This window comes from Elephas maximus, chromosome 19 (genome assembly GCF_024166365.1).
Source record: "Elephas maximus indicus isolate mEleMax1 chromosome 19, mEleMax1 primary haplotype, whole genome shotgun sequence".
Taxonomy (NCBI): Eukaryota; Metazoa; Chordata; class Mammalia; order Proboscidea; family Elephantidae; genus Elephas; species Elephas maximus.
In genome coordinates, this window is record NC_064837.1 from 41,142,355 (window position 1) to 41,160,701 (window position 18,347).

The window sequence follows — 18,347 nt, forward strand, 5'->3', positions numbered from 1 at the left end:
CCTGACCATCAAGACAAACCAAGGAAGTCCTTATTTCTTCAGCTCATTTCTCCTCTTTGACATAATAGTTTTAAAAATTCACATATTAATCTTGTACCCCAAATGCACAATTCCTTGAATCGTTTATTATACGAGGCAAGGTTCGCAGGATGACTATCACCTTCCACTGAAAGTCCATTTGGAAAATGGCTCTCTTAGTTCACGACAAACATAGAAACCATCAGAAAGAAGCTTCTCGTCTCACCACAAACCCTATAAACTTACTAGCATCTACACGACCCTCTTCTTTTTCCTCCTTTTAAATGGAAGATGTACCCTTTCTTCTTTCTAAGATTAATTCCTCCAACTATGATCTGTATCCTGTATCCTTTTACTTTTTCAGGAAACTTATGTAATAGAGTATCCCTTCTACCTCCTTAAAGGAGCCCTGGTGGCACAGTGGTTAAATGCTCAGTTGCTAACCAAAAGGTGGCTGCTGAGCAGGAGGAGTAAGATGTGGCAATATGCTTCTTTAAAGATTACAGCCTTAGAAACCGTATGGGACAGTTGTTCTACTCTGTCCTGTAGGGTTGCTATGAATAGGAATAGACTCGATGACTTTTTTTTTTCCCTACCACCTTTATCTTAACATTCCCTACCTAACTCACATGCCCATCAAAATTAAATGTGCTCAAATTTTCCATCTTAAAAAACAAAACTAAAGCCCTCCCTTGGCTCCATATCTTCCTCTAGTCATTACCCCAGCCCATCCTCCCCGTCAGCATTAAAGCTTTTGCATGAATTGTTCATTTGCAGACTTTTCACTGTCTTTTTACACTAAAATGTTTCCAGTCCAGTTTCTGACTTTAGCATTTCATTACATTTCCATTTTCCAAGCCACAGCTGGATTCGTGCTGTGATCCACTGGGGCAGTATGTGTTTTTTGTTTTTAGTGCCTTCTCTTACTCGACCTACCAGCAGCAGTGACACTGTTAGCCACTCCTTCCTTCTCATCCCCTTCCCTTGGCTTTCATCACACAGCATTCCTGGTTTTCATCATGCTTCTTTGGTTACCTTCAATATTCTTGCTATTCCTCTTCCTTTACATTTTGGAGGGGTTTAGTCCAGACTCTTTGCTCAGTCTGCCTCACAAATATCTATTGAAATCTCCACTTTGTCCATCTCCACTGACATTACTATTTCTTGCCTAGTATATGTGAAGTTCCCCAGACTATAAGTTTCATGAGGGAAATGATGATTTCTGCCTAATTCTCTGCCATTTAATTAGCCTTTATCATTGGCGCATATGTAGTAGGCCCATCTTAATTACATATTGAATGAATGAACAAATGCGAAACATAATGAATGAATAGTCTCTCAAACAACTCCGTACACCTACTCTTCCTGCTGAAAACCTTCCTGTACGGCATACCAAAACCCAGTGCCGTCGAGTCGATCCCAACTCATAGCGACCCTATAGGACAGAGTAGAACATACAGAGAATTAAAAAGAAATAGTACTAATATTGTTATGTCACTCCTGTATTTATTACTTATCAGTGGCTTATCGTTGCTCTCAGAATAACTTCTTCTTATCCTCTACATTTAAATCATATTAGACTTCTTGAATCCCCAATTGAAATCCTTTCTTCCCTTTTCTGGCTAATTATTACCTTTAATGTCTCAACTTAAGTTACATTCATTTCTTCAAGGAGAACTTTCTTAACTTCCTAGACTAGGTTAAATTCCCCTTCTATGTCCTCTCAAAGCCTCTACCTACCTCTTTTTAATGTTTATCACATATATGATTGCACTAGAAGCTCCATAGGGCCAGGGACTAATCTTATCATCTGCTATATCCCCAGCATCTAATATATCTTGTGGACACTCATTTGCTGAAATAAATTACATTGAACTCCTTCTTAAAATGTGTTGCTAGAAATGAAAATATAATGCAGGGTAAAGAGAAGCTATTACTCTTGACTATATAAAGAACACTGCATCAGGATTGGAGGAAGACTCATTAACAACCTGCAATATGCAGATGATACAGCTTTACTTGCTGAAAGCAAAGAGGATGTGATGCACTTACTGATGAAGATCAAAGACTACAGCTTTCAGTATGGGTTACAACTCAACATAAAGAAAACAAATATCCTCACAACTGTACCAATAAGCAACATCATGGTAAATGGAAAAAATATTGAAGTTATAAAGGATTTCATTTTACTTGAATCCACAATCAACACCACGGAAGCAGCAGTCAAGAAATCAAACAAAACGTTGCAATGGACAAATCTGCTGCAGGAGACCTCTTTAAAGTGTTGAAAATCAAAGATGTCACTCTGAGAACTAAGGTGTGCCTGACTCAAACCATGGTATTTTCAATCGCCTCATATGCATGTGAAAGCTGGACAGTGAATGAGGAAGACCTAAGAAGAATTGATGCCTTGGAATTAAGGTATTGGTGAAGAATATTGATTATATCATGGTCTGACAGAAGAACAAACAAGTCTGTCTTGGAAGAAGTGTAGCCAGAGTGCTCTTGGAAACAAGGATAGTGAGACTTTGTCTCACATACTTTGAACATGTTATCAGGAGGGATCAGTCCCTGGAGAAGGACATCATGCCTGGTAAAGTAGAGAGTCTGTGAAAAAGAGGAAGACCCTCAACAAGATGGATTGACACAGTGGCTGCAACAATGGGCTGAAACATAGCAACGATTGAGAGGATGGCGCACAACAGGACAGTGTTTGGTTCTTTTGTACATAAGGTCACTATGAGTCAGAAAACAATTTGATGGTACCTAAGCTTAACAACAACACTACCCCTCAGTTCAGGCTGCTATTTCTTCTCTACAATGATAAGGCTTGTTGCTGTCAATTTGATTCTGATTCAAAAGGACCCTAGGATTTCCATGGCTGTAATCTTTATGGAAGCAGACAGCCACATCTTTCTCCTACCAAGCAACGGGTAGATTCAAACTGCCGAACTTTCAGTTAGCAGCTGATCACTTAACCACTGTGCCACCAGGGCTACTTCTATCTGTTCTCCAGGGCACTCAAATTCATAACACTGACAGCTGGAAACCTTCACATTGAAGTCCCACAAGCTTCTTAAACTCATTACGTTCAAAATGAATCAATCATGCTCTCTCAAATAGGTGTATATTCTTACATTCTTTATCCCATATAATAGGGTTACCATAAGTCTAAACCAAACCAAACCCATTGCCATCAAGTCGGTTCAAACTCATAGTGACCCTACAGGGCAGAATAGAACTGCCTCCATAGGATTTCCAAGGAGTGGCTGGAAGATTCAAGCTGCCGACCTTTTGGTTAGCAGCCATGTTCTAAACCACTGCACCACCAGGGCTCCACCATAAGTCTAGGCACCAAAAACAGAAATATGGGAATTTTCCTTGTATCTCCCTTTTTTTTGTATCTCATGATCAACCCCTCAAACGAGCCAATTTCCTCGGTATTACTCAAATCCATCTCCTCCACTCCTTCATTACTAACACTGTCCCAGTCTAGGACTGCAAGAGCTCTTGACTTGTTACAGTTTTCTCCTTTGCCATTTTGTTTCATGTGTTGTACCCAAAAATAACATACTCAGCACTGTCAGTTAGAAGAGTGATCTCTCTGAAATAAACCGTTTACTTTGTTCCTCTCTTTGAGAAATCCCCTCGTATGTCTTAACCGTCCCTCTGTTATAAAAAGAATTTTTAAAAACATAAATATGCATCATATATTATTTCAGCGTTGCCTCTCACATCTGACTCTGTCTTGCAGGTCACATAGCGTGTTTCGAAACTCTCACACACCCACACACTCATACTACCTTTGTCCTGGATGCAGGCCTCTGTAGCCAGGTAAATGTTCCCTGGTTTCTAGTTACGAGTAATTTCAAGGAGTTGTCTTCAGCAAAGATACTTGGGCTGACAGTAATAGTCTTAACTGCTATAATTAGATCCTTTACTGATAAATCTAATAAGTCTATTATTGTTGAGGTGAAAGGTGCTTAGGATTATTATTCCAGCTCTTGGCATCTTTAAAATAGAGAAAAAGATCAACCAACAATGAGGTCACATATATGAAGTATGAGGTAATTCCTTAGCAACTACGCAAGGCTTAGAAATGCTTTCCATTTTGTTATCTGATTTAAGTTGGCTTACAGGTGCGTAGCATACTATCGCTTCTCCCGAACAAATTTGGGCTGGAGTAACAGAAGGAATACGTAAATAAGAACACATTCAGAACTGTGCTGGAAATCCAGGTTCCATCAAGCCAAAACTGGTAGGGAATTTCTTGAAGATGGGATGAAAATGAGACCAAATAAAGACAGGGGAAGGGGGAGTTCGATGAGTCAAGTTTCTTGCTTATTTTCTAAGTATGTACCAGTCAAGCAGCTTAATCTGAAACCATCCGTATGAAATCTGTAAGACTGTACTGTTGTTGTTTTTAGGTGCCCTCGCATTACTTCTGACTCACAGCAACCCTGTGTAAAACAGAACAAAACACTGCCCAGTCCTGTGCCATCCTCACAATCATTGCTATGTTTGAGCCCATTGTTGTAGCCACTGTGTCAGTCCATCTTGTTGAGGGTCTTCCTCTTTTTTGCTGACCGTCTACCTTAGCAAGCATGATGTCCTTCTCCAGCAACTGGTCCTTCCTGTTAACATGTCCAAAATATGTGAGATGAAATCTTGCTATCCTCGCTTCTAAGGAGCATTCTGGCTTGTACTTCCCAGAGATGCCTATGGCCGTTTACCCAGCTAACTGTTCACTAAGAAAGGGAATGCCCTAAACGTTTGTATTTTGAACCTTAGCAATAGTAAAACACTAATTATAACACTCAAAATGCCATGTTATCAGTCTGAATGAGAGTTTAGAGGAAGTTGGTGATAAATGAACTCTGACTTGTACTCTCCTTATGGTAGACCCAAAGAAACTCCAGGCACCCCTGCTGGTTACTTCCCCAGTTTCTGTGTATATGGTGGACAAGAAAGAGCCTCACCAACTGGCAGAAACCTGGCTCTATGAACTTAACATAGAGGCTAATGTAACAGTAAAGACAAGTTGAAGACATTGGAGTTTCCCTCCCTTCTAAAATAATAAATCAAAAGAAATATTCTATCACTAATGGAATTTTTTAAAGTTCCTGAAATTTTGAAAGATCCTGAAGTGCCAGTTCTAAATGCATTTATTTCCTGAGTTTTGTCAGTGCATGTGATTGACAGTTCTTAAAAACAATAGAGTTCTGGAAAAGTTAATCAGGTAGTGACTTCAGTCGAAATGGGTGTTCCATATACGATCCTCTTAACGGAACAGATTAACAAAGCCCCTGGTGCTTAATACAAAATTATTGATATGGCAAATAAATTTTTCTCCCAATTTCAAGTTCCTTCTCACCCAGCCAAAACAGCATGATACTCTTAAAATCCTGACTCTGATACATCAGTTATCTTCCTTTCTATCACAACCCTTATGCACAGGGGCCTTGACTTTCTCATCAACGCCGGGAGAGCCTTCTCTCCACTATATTAAAATGTTTCATGTTGTTAAGATCTAGATAATAGGAGATAGAAGATACCCTACATGTGGTGGTATAATATATACATCATCTTTGGAGAATATAGACACCTACTACCTTAGGCCCCCACACATCAGTCAGTTTATCATACTGTGGGGGCTCGCATGTTGCTTTGATGCTGGAAGCTGTGCCACTGGTATTCAAATACCAGCAGGGCCACCCATGGTGGACAGGTTTCAGCTGAGCTTACAGACAAAGATAGACTATGAAGAAGGACCTGGTGGTCTATTTCTAAAAAAAAAAAATTTAGCCAGTGAAAACCTTATGACTAGCAGGGGAACATTGTCTGATATAGTGCCAGAAGATGAGCCCCTCAGGTTAGAAGGCACTCAAAATACGACTGGGGAAGAGCTGTCTCCTCAAAGTAGAGTTGACCTTAATGATGTGGATAGAGTAAAGCTTTTGGGACCTTCATTTGCTGATGTGTCATGACTCAAAATGAGAAGAAAAAACTACAAACATCCATTAATAATCAAAACATGGAAAGTATGAAGTATGAATCTAGAAAAATTGGAAATTGTAACAAAGTAAATGGAACACATAAAACATCAATATCCTAGGCATTAGTGAGTTGAAATGAACCAGTGTTGGCATTTTGAATCAGATAATCCTATGGTCTGCTATGCTGGGAATGACAGATTGAAGAGGAATGGTGTATTCATTCATCATCAAAAAGAATATTTCACGATCTATCCTGAAGTACAATGCTGTCAGTGACAGAATGATATCCGTATGCCTACAATAAGACCAGTTAATGTTAACTATTGTTCAAATTTACATACCAACCACTAAGGCCAAAGATGAAGAAATTGAAGATTTCTTCTGCAGTCTGAAATTGATCAAACATGCAATCAAGATAAATTGATTATTACTGGTGATTGGAATACAAAAATTGGAAACAAAGAAGATTGGTAGTTGGAAATTATGGCCTTGGTGATGCAGGAGATCACATGATAGAATTTTGCAAGACCAGTAACTTCTTCATTGCAAATACCCTTTTCAATGACATAAGCGGCAAATATACACGTGGACCTTGCTAGATAGAATACACAGGAATCAAATCAACTATATTTGTGAAAAGATTCCATGAGAAAACTCTGTCTTCCGTCAGAACAAGTCTGGGGCCAACGCAGAACTGACCATCAGTTACTCAGAGTCAAGTTCAAGTTGTAACTGATGAAAATTAGAACAAGTCCTTGAATGCCAAAGTACAACCTTGAGTGTATCCCACCTGAATTTAGAGACCATTTCAAGAATAGATTTGAAGCATTGAACATTAATGACTGAAGATCAGACAAGTTATAGAATGACATCAAGGACAGCATACAGGAAGAAAGCAAGAGGTCATTAAATAGACAGGAAAGAAAGACCAAAATGCATGTCAGAAGAGACTCTGAAACTTGCTTTTCAATGTAGAGTAGCTAAACCGAATGGAAGAAATGAACAGAAGATTTAAAGGGTGGCTTGAGAAGACAAAGTAAAGTACTATAATGAAATGTCCAAAGACCTGGAGATAGAAAACCAAAAGGGAAGAACTCACTCAGCATTTCTCAAGCTGAAAGAGCTGAAGAAAAAATTCAATCCTGGAGTTGCAATAGTGAAGGATTCTACAGGGAAAAATATTGAATGACACAGGAAGCGTCAAAAGAAGATGGAAGGAGTACACAGAGTCACTCTACCAAAAAGAATAGGCTGACATTAAACCATTTCAGAAGGTAGCATATGATTAAGAGCTGATGGTACTGAAAGAAGAGGTCCAAGCCGCTGTGAAAGCATTGGCAAAAAGCAAGGCTTTGGGAATTGATGAAATACCAATTGAGATGTTTCAACAAACAGATGCAGTGCTGGAAGTGCTCACTCTTCTATGCCAAGGATTTGGAAGACAGCTACTGGTCAACCAACTGGAAGCAATCCATATTTGTACCCATTCCAAAGAAAGATGATCCAACAGACTGGGGAAATTATTGAACAATATCACTAATATCACACAGAAGTTAAATTTTGTTGTTGATAATTCACAAGTGGTTGCAGAAGTACGTAAACAGGGAACTGCCAGAAATTCAAGCCAAATTCAGAAGATGCGGAACAGGGGATATCATTGCTGATGTTAGATGGATCCTGAGTGAAGGCAGAGAATACCAGAAAGATGTTCTCCTGTGTTTTATTGACTATGCAAAGGCATTCGACTCTGTGGATCACAACCAATTTTGGATAACATTACAAAGAATGGGAATTCTGGAACACTTGATTGTGCTTATGAGGAACACGTATTTAGGCCAAGAGGCAGTCATTCATACAAAACTAGAGGATGTGGCGTGGTTCAAAGTCAGGAAAGGTGTGTGGTATCATGAGTTTAAAAATGCTGCAAAGGATGTAATTGCTAGTGAATTGTAAATATTGACATTTCAAGAACAAAACTGTTATATAAGTCTTTTTAAATGTATTCCTTGGAATCAAAATATCATAGTGACTTCATATCCACCACCAGCCATTTATAAAAATACATGAACTAACTCTCCTTTAGCATCCATAAATTTTACATCCCTCCTTATCCTCCTAGAACTTGTATTTGCACTCCACTTCTCTTACAGAATTGAATCCTCATATACTTTGAATTTTATTGATCACATTATCATACTTCTCTCCTGCAAAAATATTTTAATGATTTTTTTAATTTCCTATGATCATAAAGCTCTGTGTTAATTCCTTCTATATTGAGTTACCATAATGATTAAAATTATAAAGAGTTAAACAAAATGACACACATATATTAGAATGATACAAGGGAACATACAGCAAATGCTTTGTGAACCTCAGTGCTTGCTCTAATAGGAATGTGAGACAAGTGAGTTTGATTGTACCAAGCCTTGTAGAACAGGTCATATTTGATAGTCAGTGCACTACAGAGAACATATGAACATGAAGAGTGGAAAGTGCAATACATGTCCCAGGAATAATATGTGGTGGGTATTCTTTCAGCCTGGGACCTAGTTAGAAAAGCTCTAGGGGCATCAGCCAAGAGACCAAACTCATGATCAATTCCAACTCGTGGAAACCCCATGTGTTATAGAGTAGAACTGCTCCACAGGATTTTCTTGGCTATAATCTTTATGAAAGGAGCCCTGGTGGTGCTGCAATTAAGTACTCATCTGCAAACCAAAAGGTTGAGGGTTCAAACCCACCGAGTAGCTCTGTGGAAGAAAGACTTGGCAATCTACTTCCGTAAAGATTAAACCAGAAAACCAAACCCATTGCCACTGAGTCAACTGCAACTCCTAGTGACCCTATAGGACAGAGTAGAACTGTTCTATGTGGTTTCCAAGGCAGTAACGTTTATGGAAGCAGGCTGTCACGTCTTTCTCTTGTGGAGAGGGTAGTGGATTTGAAACACCAAGCTTTCATTTAGCAGCCAAGCACTTAAACGCTGCACCATCAGTTCTCCTTCAGTAAAGATTACAGCCTAGAAAACCCTATGGCCCAATTCTACTCTGTAACACACGGTGTCGCTATGTGTTGGAATCGACTCGATAGCACCCAACAACAGCAAGAATTTTTACAGAAGCAGACCATCAGGCCTTTCTTTCCTAGCACCACTGGGTGAGTTCGAACCACCAACCTTAGGTCAGCAGACAAGTGCAAACCATTGGCACCACCCAGGGCCACTGACAGAGAGTCAGTAGGGACCAAATGGTGTGCTTCCGACAGGCCAAAGATGCCCAATTTTATAATATGGATGACATGACACAGAAGGGTAATTATATTAACAATAAAACAGCAACAGCAGTAAAGACCCCATCTGGAAAAAGTGAAAATAACAGTAATCAGTAGTAAACTATTATTTTTTTTAAGTAAGATGAAGGAAACTTTATTGTTGAAACTGAAGTCTTTTCTTCCTGTCCCAGCCTCATTTGCTTCCCCTCTTATCCACAGGCAACCATAATAATTACTTCAGTGTGTATCTTACCAATAATTTTTTTTTTGCATTATTTCCAGCTAGATCAGTATTCATTGATGCTATAAATTATTGTTATTTTAGGGATTTATGTAAATGTAAAACTATGTATCTAGAAAAAGTTATTATAATTCTACCACTTGCTTTTTTACTGAACATTTTTTCAGACCTATCTATGATGATATCTACAGATTTAACCTATCCATTTTGTTTAGTATCTCGTTGTTGACTCAGCCACAGTTTAAACTTTCTTTCCCATGTTAGCAATTCCTTGCATCATGTATAAAGCACCTTAACATATATGTACCACCTTTTTTTTTTCTCTTTAGCATTGTTTCTGTAGATACACAGAATGGAATTAATATTTTTGTTAATTAAAAAAAAAAAAAGCTTCCAGTAAGTATTAAGCTTCTTAGCTAAGCCTAGGTAAAGAGGAACACCCAAGTCCATAAAAAGGTTTTAAACTTTCCATGCCTTCTGCTTACAGCTTCTTGTAGTTGAAGCATTTAAAGTAGCATGGAGCATTTGTAATTTTGGTGAGTAACTCCACCTTTGTGGAATTTCTAGCTCAATATGAAGAAATGAACCGATATGTATGTAAACCAATGAATTCAATTAAGTAGTAAAAATCTATGATATTTAGAATATTATCTAGCAAAATGGTGTATGTGTGGGGGTCAATTAAAAATAATACCATTGGGAATTAGAGAAGTCGTTAGGAGATAATGCCGGAAAAATAGTATGGGTGCCACCTAAGTAGGATAATAGGGTTATTTTAGACTAATAGGGCTTCCAACACTACCACATAGAGGAGGAAGGCAGCGTGGTCCGAGAAGAGAATTCCCAATAATTCAGTGTAGTTGGAGCACAGGGGATAAGTGAGGAGGCTGAAAAGGTAATGGAGGGCCAGATGACAGAGGGCATTTTATACCATGATAATCCATCTGGACTTTATCCTGAAGATAAAGGAGAGTCTTTAAAGTGTTTTCAAGCATGGAAATGTCATAAGATTTGGGTTTTAGGAAGATTATGCTGGTGACAGAAAGAATAGATTGGAGAAGGTGGCAAGATGAGGAGTCAGAAAACCAGTTATGTGGACATTACAATAGCCCAGGCGAGGGAAAATGAGGCCTTGAAATGAGGCAATATTCTCCCCTGATGGAAATGCATTCAGCCTAATAGCACCCTCAAAGGCTGAAGAGTGTCGAGTTTATGTTATCAGTAGATCACTCATCTGTTGCTCTTGGAAGTAGTCTGGGACACTGTTCTTTCAAAATTATATTTCTCTATTAAGCAGACTCTTATTCATCTCCACAGGTGGAAGCTTGACATCTCAATGGGCCATGGCAAACACACCATCTCTAAGTTATCATTCTTTTATTGCATCCTTTAAAGATTTATCTGGTCTTCATGCTTGACTGTCTTTGCCCTTGTCCCTTCATGAAAAGTAGGTGCTATTTTTTAATGCCCAGTCAACATCATTCAATTTTGGTTTAACTCTCCTCATCATCAAATATCAAAAATAAAACTAAATATCGAAACAAAATAAGACATACTTCCTCCTGAACTAACTGCCAACCAAGCACGAATGCTAATGCATGTGATTCACTTTTTCCCATTTTGAGATATCTGGACTTATTGTCCAGTTATTTGTGGAAAAAACATTCATCACCCTAACGGGATTTTAGTTGGCACATCATGAATGGAACTTTCCAGATAATACCAAACTGGGCTCAAATCTCAGAGAATTTGCTCCTTGTAAGAGAGATTTTTTTTTTCCCCTCATCTCATTGACCTGTTTAGGAAGACAAGCCCCGGATTAAAAGCTAAGGCATTTATGACCAGCTCTCCTAGTTTTCAGTAAGCCTTTGCATATTTGTACTGCCCATTTTTATCATAGATGTCTATCACGTAGGTCTTAGATTACTGTTTCTTACACTGTTTTGACTGCAGCTTTAATTAAGTCCCTTTGCAAACAAAATTCAATTTATTTATCTTCAGATCACATGCTAAGCTAATAGTTAAGCATCCAAACTGTGATCAGAGTTCAAACCCTAAGATAAAAAAAAAAACCCAACGCGAAATGCTTTAATTGAGTCACAAATGGGGAAAGCTGTAATCCTAGAAATCAGCCTCAGGAATTTGACATGCTAAGAATGCTTTTCTGGAACTTTTTAATTGCATGACACAGCAGGCATCATAAGTCTATAAAAAGGGATGCATTTCCTATAAGCAATCATGTTATATAATGCTGTGCTAGTAATACTAGTTTTTGAGCCCAGTGCTTCATTCTCAGAAACCCTGGTGGCGTAGTGGTTAAGTGCTACAGCTGTTAACCAAAGGGTGGGCAGTTTGAATCCACCAGGCGCTCCTTGGAAATTCTATGGGGCAGTTCTACTCTGTCCTATAGGTTGCTATGAGTTGGAATCCTCTGTGGTCCACGCAAATAGTTCAGGTTTGTAAAAATGTGTGAGCAAAAAGATAAACACTTGTACTTGATAAAGTATGCTACTAATTAAGGTCAAGGACCCAAATTCAGTGGACAAAGAAGATGGAGCAAGACAGACCTGGATTTGAACCTTAGCTCTGCCACTTTCTGGCATGTGGCTTTGGCATTATTTAACCTATCCTGGCAGGACCGACCCTGGAATTTCCATTTAAGCAGTGCATGAGGGTGACATTCTGGTAGAAAAAAGGAACTCGGGGGCTATCTTTACATGGCAAATTTGCTATTTTTATTTATATTGTGGATACATTTCAGATGCTTTGATAGAAAACATTGCATGTTATATAGTCAAAGTGTCCAACCATTTCTTGATGATAGGCCTTAGCTGTAATATTCTTACCACCCAGAAATGGGAGGTAGTGAGAGTTACATTAGATAATGTGCTCTGTGCCTGGCCTCGATGAGCTTAACGTAGCTCAGTCTCCTTCCCTTCTCCTATTCTCTCCTCTTCTTTCCTACTCTTCGTTTTAGACCCCAGACAAGGCAATCATATTAGTTTTGCCCCCTGTCCAAGGACATACTCCTTTGTTCACCATCCATGTTCAAACTTGCAATGCTAGTCATTAAGGTAGCAGTGTGACTGGGAGTGATGAACCCTTTCCTCCACTGATATAACTCCTCGGAATTGAAAGTCCTGAGCATTAGTGTCTTAAATAAAGAATGGCACCTTTACTGAGGCCGTTTTTTTTTTTTTTTTTCCTTCATTATTAATTTGGAAAATTAAATACAGGACAGAAATCCTAAAATGGTATCTAATTTATATATATACAGACCTACTCCTCACTTATCAATTATCTCATTATCTGATATTTCACATTTACCGCAATAGTAAGAGATCTACTATGTGACTATTTTTTGAATTAATGAAGAGCCTAGGCCCCAGGGGGAGGAGGAAGGCAAGGTTTGTGAGAGGGAGCAAGCCTGCGGGGGCCACAGGCAGTTCGTATTACTCAGGTTGGGCTGAGGGAAGGCACCAGGGCCGGAGATAGAAGAGGGAGCACAGCCCCAACTCTCGCATAGCACCAATTTTTGTGTAACGTACTGGTCTTTGGAATCTAGCTATGTCAATAAGTGAGGTGTGTATTTGTGTGTCTCTGTGTGTGTATATATGTATATATATATATATATACACACACATAAAATCTCTTAGCTTCTTTGATATAAGTAAATACCATATAATACCACATATACATGGCATTTATTTATACCAAAGAAGCTAAGGCCTTAATTGAAAGGTGGAATCATATTGAAAACATGTTTTAACCTTTTTTTTTTTTTTTTTAAGACATTCAAAAGCTATGACCAAAGGTATACCCTGAATAGGCCTCTTTTGAATATCTTACTCCATACCTGCTTCATGAAAAAATAATGCCCTTGAGTCCATGACTCATCTGTGAATTCCCTCCTATCTAGTGAGATTGGTCAAAACAAAATTGTAATGAAACTCACTTGGCCACTGCTGGATAGAGTTAATGCCTTCCCTACTTTCTTTTAAAACACACTTTTCTCCCTATTCTCCTAGATAACTTAGATTTTTCTACTTACGCCCAGGTCCAACATTACACTGCCCTCTCATATTTACTATGTAAATATTACTCTTTTTCATACCAGACAGTAATTGTCTCTTTCTTCTACGCTCTCACAGAAATTTGTAATTATGATTATAGTGGTTACCACATCATACTATAATTGCTTATAGATCCTTCTTCCCAAGAGTTATGTTCTTTTTAAAAGGGCCATTCATTCACAATGTATTCATTTAGTATATTCCAGGGGTGAGGCCCTCGGATAGGTACCAGTCCCTGACTTCAAGAAGCTTAGGGCCTCATGGAAGAGAAAACTGTTAATCATATTATCACACTACTCATTATAAAAGTACAACTCTAATTAGTGCCACTACTGCAGAAAGATAGATTTTCTGTGAATGCATATAAAAGATAAATTGAACCTAGTTATAGGGATCAGGAAAGGCTCCCCTGAATAAGAGACAACTGAGTGGAGGTGTGTATGAAGGATGAGCAGGCATTAATTAGGCTAAAAGGGAGAAGTATATTTCATGCATCTATCCTGTCTTATTTAACTGTGTTTTTCAGTTATAAAACATACATGCATATATACATATATTTGTGTACATAAAAATAAAAACCTGTTGCCTTTGAGTCTATTCCGACTCATGGTGACCCTATAGGACAGAGTAGACTGCCCCATAGAGTTTCCAAGGAGCAGCTGGTGGCTTCGAACTGCTGACCTTTTGGTTTGCAGCTATGGCTCTTAACCACTGTGCTACCAGAGCTCCATTTGTTTGTGTATAGATGTACATATACACACACATACACACACTATATCACAGGGCTATGTGTGATCAGATTGCTTCACTATTTTGAAATAGAGTGTGCAGCAGACATATATACCCTCAGCCTTCCTGTGTGTTTGTCTGCATCTGTGGATACGGTCTTTGAGCACCCTACTTCCCACCTCCAACACACACATCTCTTTACTTCTAGACCCAAGGGTTTACTTTAGCTCCCCCAGGAGTTTGCTATATCAAGGCAGAGCAGCCTGGAAAGTGCTGGATTGAAGGCTGCCCCAGAGGCAACGCTGACCAAATGAGCTACGCGGATAAAAATACTTTGCTTTCCCAGCCTTTGGTGGAACATTTATGAGTTGTGTTCCATACCATTCCTCAGAGGATTCCCAGTGAGATTAACTCTACCACGGTAAACTGCTTATTGGAGCTCCGTTTTCTATCTTCTCTCCCTTTCCGGTCCTACTACCCCCACTCTCTCACTTGTGCTTCCTGGGATCACCTCCCAGATAAACAGCTTGTGCACAAGTCCTTGTTAGTGTCTGATTTGGGATGAATCCAAATTAAGAGTGGGAGATGACTGTCATTCAGGACACATGGGCAAAAATAAATGTCTGTCAAATATACTGTAGACTGCTTGTTTTTAGCACCCTAAGCTTTAGCATTAGTGTAATGACACTGGCAGTAGTATTCAGTTAACCTTTGCTTGAGGACTTATTTGCATTGCCATGTTAATCTGGACCACTGCCTTTTCCCCTTTCCCTCACATTCTAGTCAGTGTATTGTCTCTGTCCTCTGCTCAACTCTCAATAGTCAGTGATCTGGTGGTGTCCTCGACAGGTGCTGCCCAGGATCTCCTTGACAGGAGCCAGGTAACACCTGAGATGGAAGGTGAGGCTTGGGAAGAGTAGGTTCTAGGACAAAGAGGGTTTTCCAGAAGACAGCTTTCTTTCCTGTGAACCTTTTCACTTGTGAGGTTTACTGCAGGTGGCTCTAATCCCCTAGTCTATAATTCTGGCAGTGGCAGAGTGAGACTGGTCTAGAATATTAAAGGGCTTTTCTCTTGGAGATCTTGGAGATAACCGATGGGAAGGACAAAGATTCCTATATGACATACTTCCTCCCTGACATGATGAACTTCCTTAGGGGATTGTTGTGTAACAACCCAGCGGCACCTGAACCCAAGGTCAGCCGCGTCTCCAAGAGACTGAAGAAAGAATCCGGAACCAACAATCATGACATATGGTTGATTTATGGGGAAGCTTACTTGTGGGACTGTGGTCCAGGGTGGTGGCTGGACCAGTTTAGCACTCTGCAACTGCCTAACAAGGGACACAAGCTTATATACCATTCCAGCTGGGACCAAGACTAGTTGTTTTTCTCCCACGTCCTTCGGCAGTCAGTGTTTCCAGGGACTTCATGTCCAGGCCTAGATGTTTTTCTTCTTGTTGCTAAGGCATTACTTGGCCTTGGCCACCGTCCAGTCATGCCATTCCTGACCTTGTACCTTAGCCCGAGTCCCTCCCGAGTTCATCCCCAGCATGCTTCAGGGAAGAGCAAAACTGACTCCGTTAGGAGGGGATGCATACAGCTGAATAACATTACCCAGCAGGGATATTGGCATCCATTCCCGTGAGTCCCTCACAAGTCCCCCAAACAGGGAGACATATACCCATATTTGCACACTGTTAGGTTACATCTAGTAAATTAAACTTATTGAATCTTGACTTTTCATATGATCACATTCAACACTAAGTGCCCATCCTGTGCTAAGCATTGTGCATAGGCACTTTTCTAAGTCGCCTCATTATATTTATATACCAGCCATGTGATAGAGGGATATTATCCCATGTTATAGATGAAGAAGCCAGGCCTTAGAACAGTTACGTTGCTTTAGACGGTAATAGCAATATCGAGAGTTGAATATTCACCCATGACTCCTTCTAGCGCTTCATGATTCGTTAGATTCGAAAATGTGTGATGTGGTAAAAAATCAGTAGCCAACATAATTGTTATATTCCTCCTGATTTGGGCTCTTGGAAAACTCTTTCTGTTTTTAATTATTCCCTTTCTTTTCTGATGGAGATAATACCTCTAAAAATAGCATCTTGCCCAAGGATTTTGTAGTAAAACAAACAATGCAATTTGTTCTCCCATGTTCTTAATGTAGAACATAGCAGCATTGTACTTACTAATGTAAAACCTACAATTTTGGCTGTCATAGGCATAATAAAACACAATCAAAAAAACCAGCTGATGGTTAGTCACAGAAGACAAGTGCAATTCACCCGTAAGGTATGAATATCAATTCCCAACACGCCCTGTAGACCTTCACCTAAATAAGTGTAAATTTGCTCTTCTCCCTCCTTCCCTGCCCCGCAAATAGTCTCAGGAGGTTGAAAATAGGGTAATTATGTCTAAATACTTTAATATACTTAGACTTATAATTATGTGCTAAATGATAGCTTCATCAAAAACATAACATCTTGTTTATGGAGATTAGTGCAATGTGCTCTGTAACATTTCATGACAATAGGACCCTGAAGACAGTAATATGTTATTAAGAATAGCATTGTGTTTATGTTTGCTCAGATACACAGGATTTTCTAGAACTCAGATTTGATGTTTATTTTTCCATATTATTTAGGTTGAAATATGCAAGATTTGCAAGTAGAGTGTGTGCAATCGAATCTTAGAGATTTCTTTTCCTTATAGTTTCATTAATGTTAGAAATCTGTTTCTAAAGCCTTCAGTTTTTCTTTCATTTACAGAAGCAACCAACAGATTGCTGCCCGGAAACCAAAATGAGAGTAGTTTTCCCTGTTACTAGAAATGCAAGAGAAGTTTGCTAACTTGTCTTATTAACCCTTTCCCTCCATTAAAAAGAAATAGCCTGGAGATCCTTATGAGAACTGGTTAATGAGAATAATCTGTTGGTAAATTAAGGCCTAGAATTGCCAATTATCACGCACAATTCCATTTGGGAAATTGTATCTTTTTATCATAGGATATATCATTTGGCAAGTGAAAGACCTAATCCATATTATATATCTTTGTCGAAAGGGATTTGCTACCAAAAAGAGTCAGTTCCAAATGGCTAGGCATTTTTGATATGTCCTCAAAGACTCATACCCATTGCTTTATTAGAAGAACATGCTGGTTATTAGCATTTAAATTTTAAATGGATAACTCAAGAAGGTTTATGAGTGAAAAAGCATTGTGATACAAGGGCCATTGTTTTAAATGTCAGGGAAATTTCCAACACCAATAGAATATTTTCTTAATTCCAAATCTGCAGGAAAATCTAAAACCTTATAAATTCACAAATTTGAATCTTAAAGGTCAGATTTTCAAAGGAGCTCAGCTTAACGAAAATTTTCAGGGCTCTCTCAGAATTTGTATTTCATAAACTACTATGGCACGGTAGAGAATATCATTGATTCTACAGTCAGAAAGACCTGGGCCCTACTCTCATCTCTTTATTTCCTAGCAATGGAATCTACACCAAGTTATTTACTTTATGTTTTAGTTTCTTTATCTACAAAATAGTGATAATAATAGTACTTACTTCATAAGGCTATTGTGAAAATTAAATGAGATAATGGATATAAAGTGCTTAACGCACAACAAGCTCTCCTTTGCTGTGTTGTTTTTGTTTGTTATTATATTATCCTGGGGCAAAGACAAGGCAAGGCGTATGAGGTCTGGCTCTTTCTCCAAGACTGTCAAAAGGCATATACAGTCCTCTCTTGGTATCCACAGAGGATTGGTTCCAGCTCCCCCACAGATACTAACATCTGCGGACGCTCACATCCCTTATATAAAATGGTGTAGTATTTGTGTATAGCCTACACACATCCTCCTTTACACTTTACGTCATCTCTAGATTATCTGTAATACCTAATACAATGTAAATGCTATGTAATGTTACACTGTATTGTTTAGGGAATAATGACAAGAAAAAAGTCTGTACCTGTTCAATACAGACACAGCAATCATAGGCCTAACTAC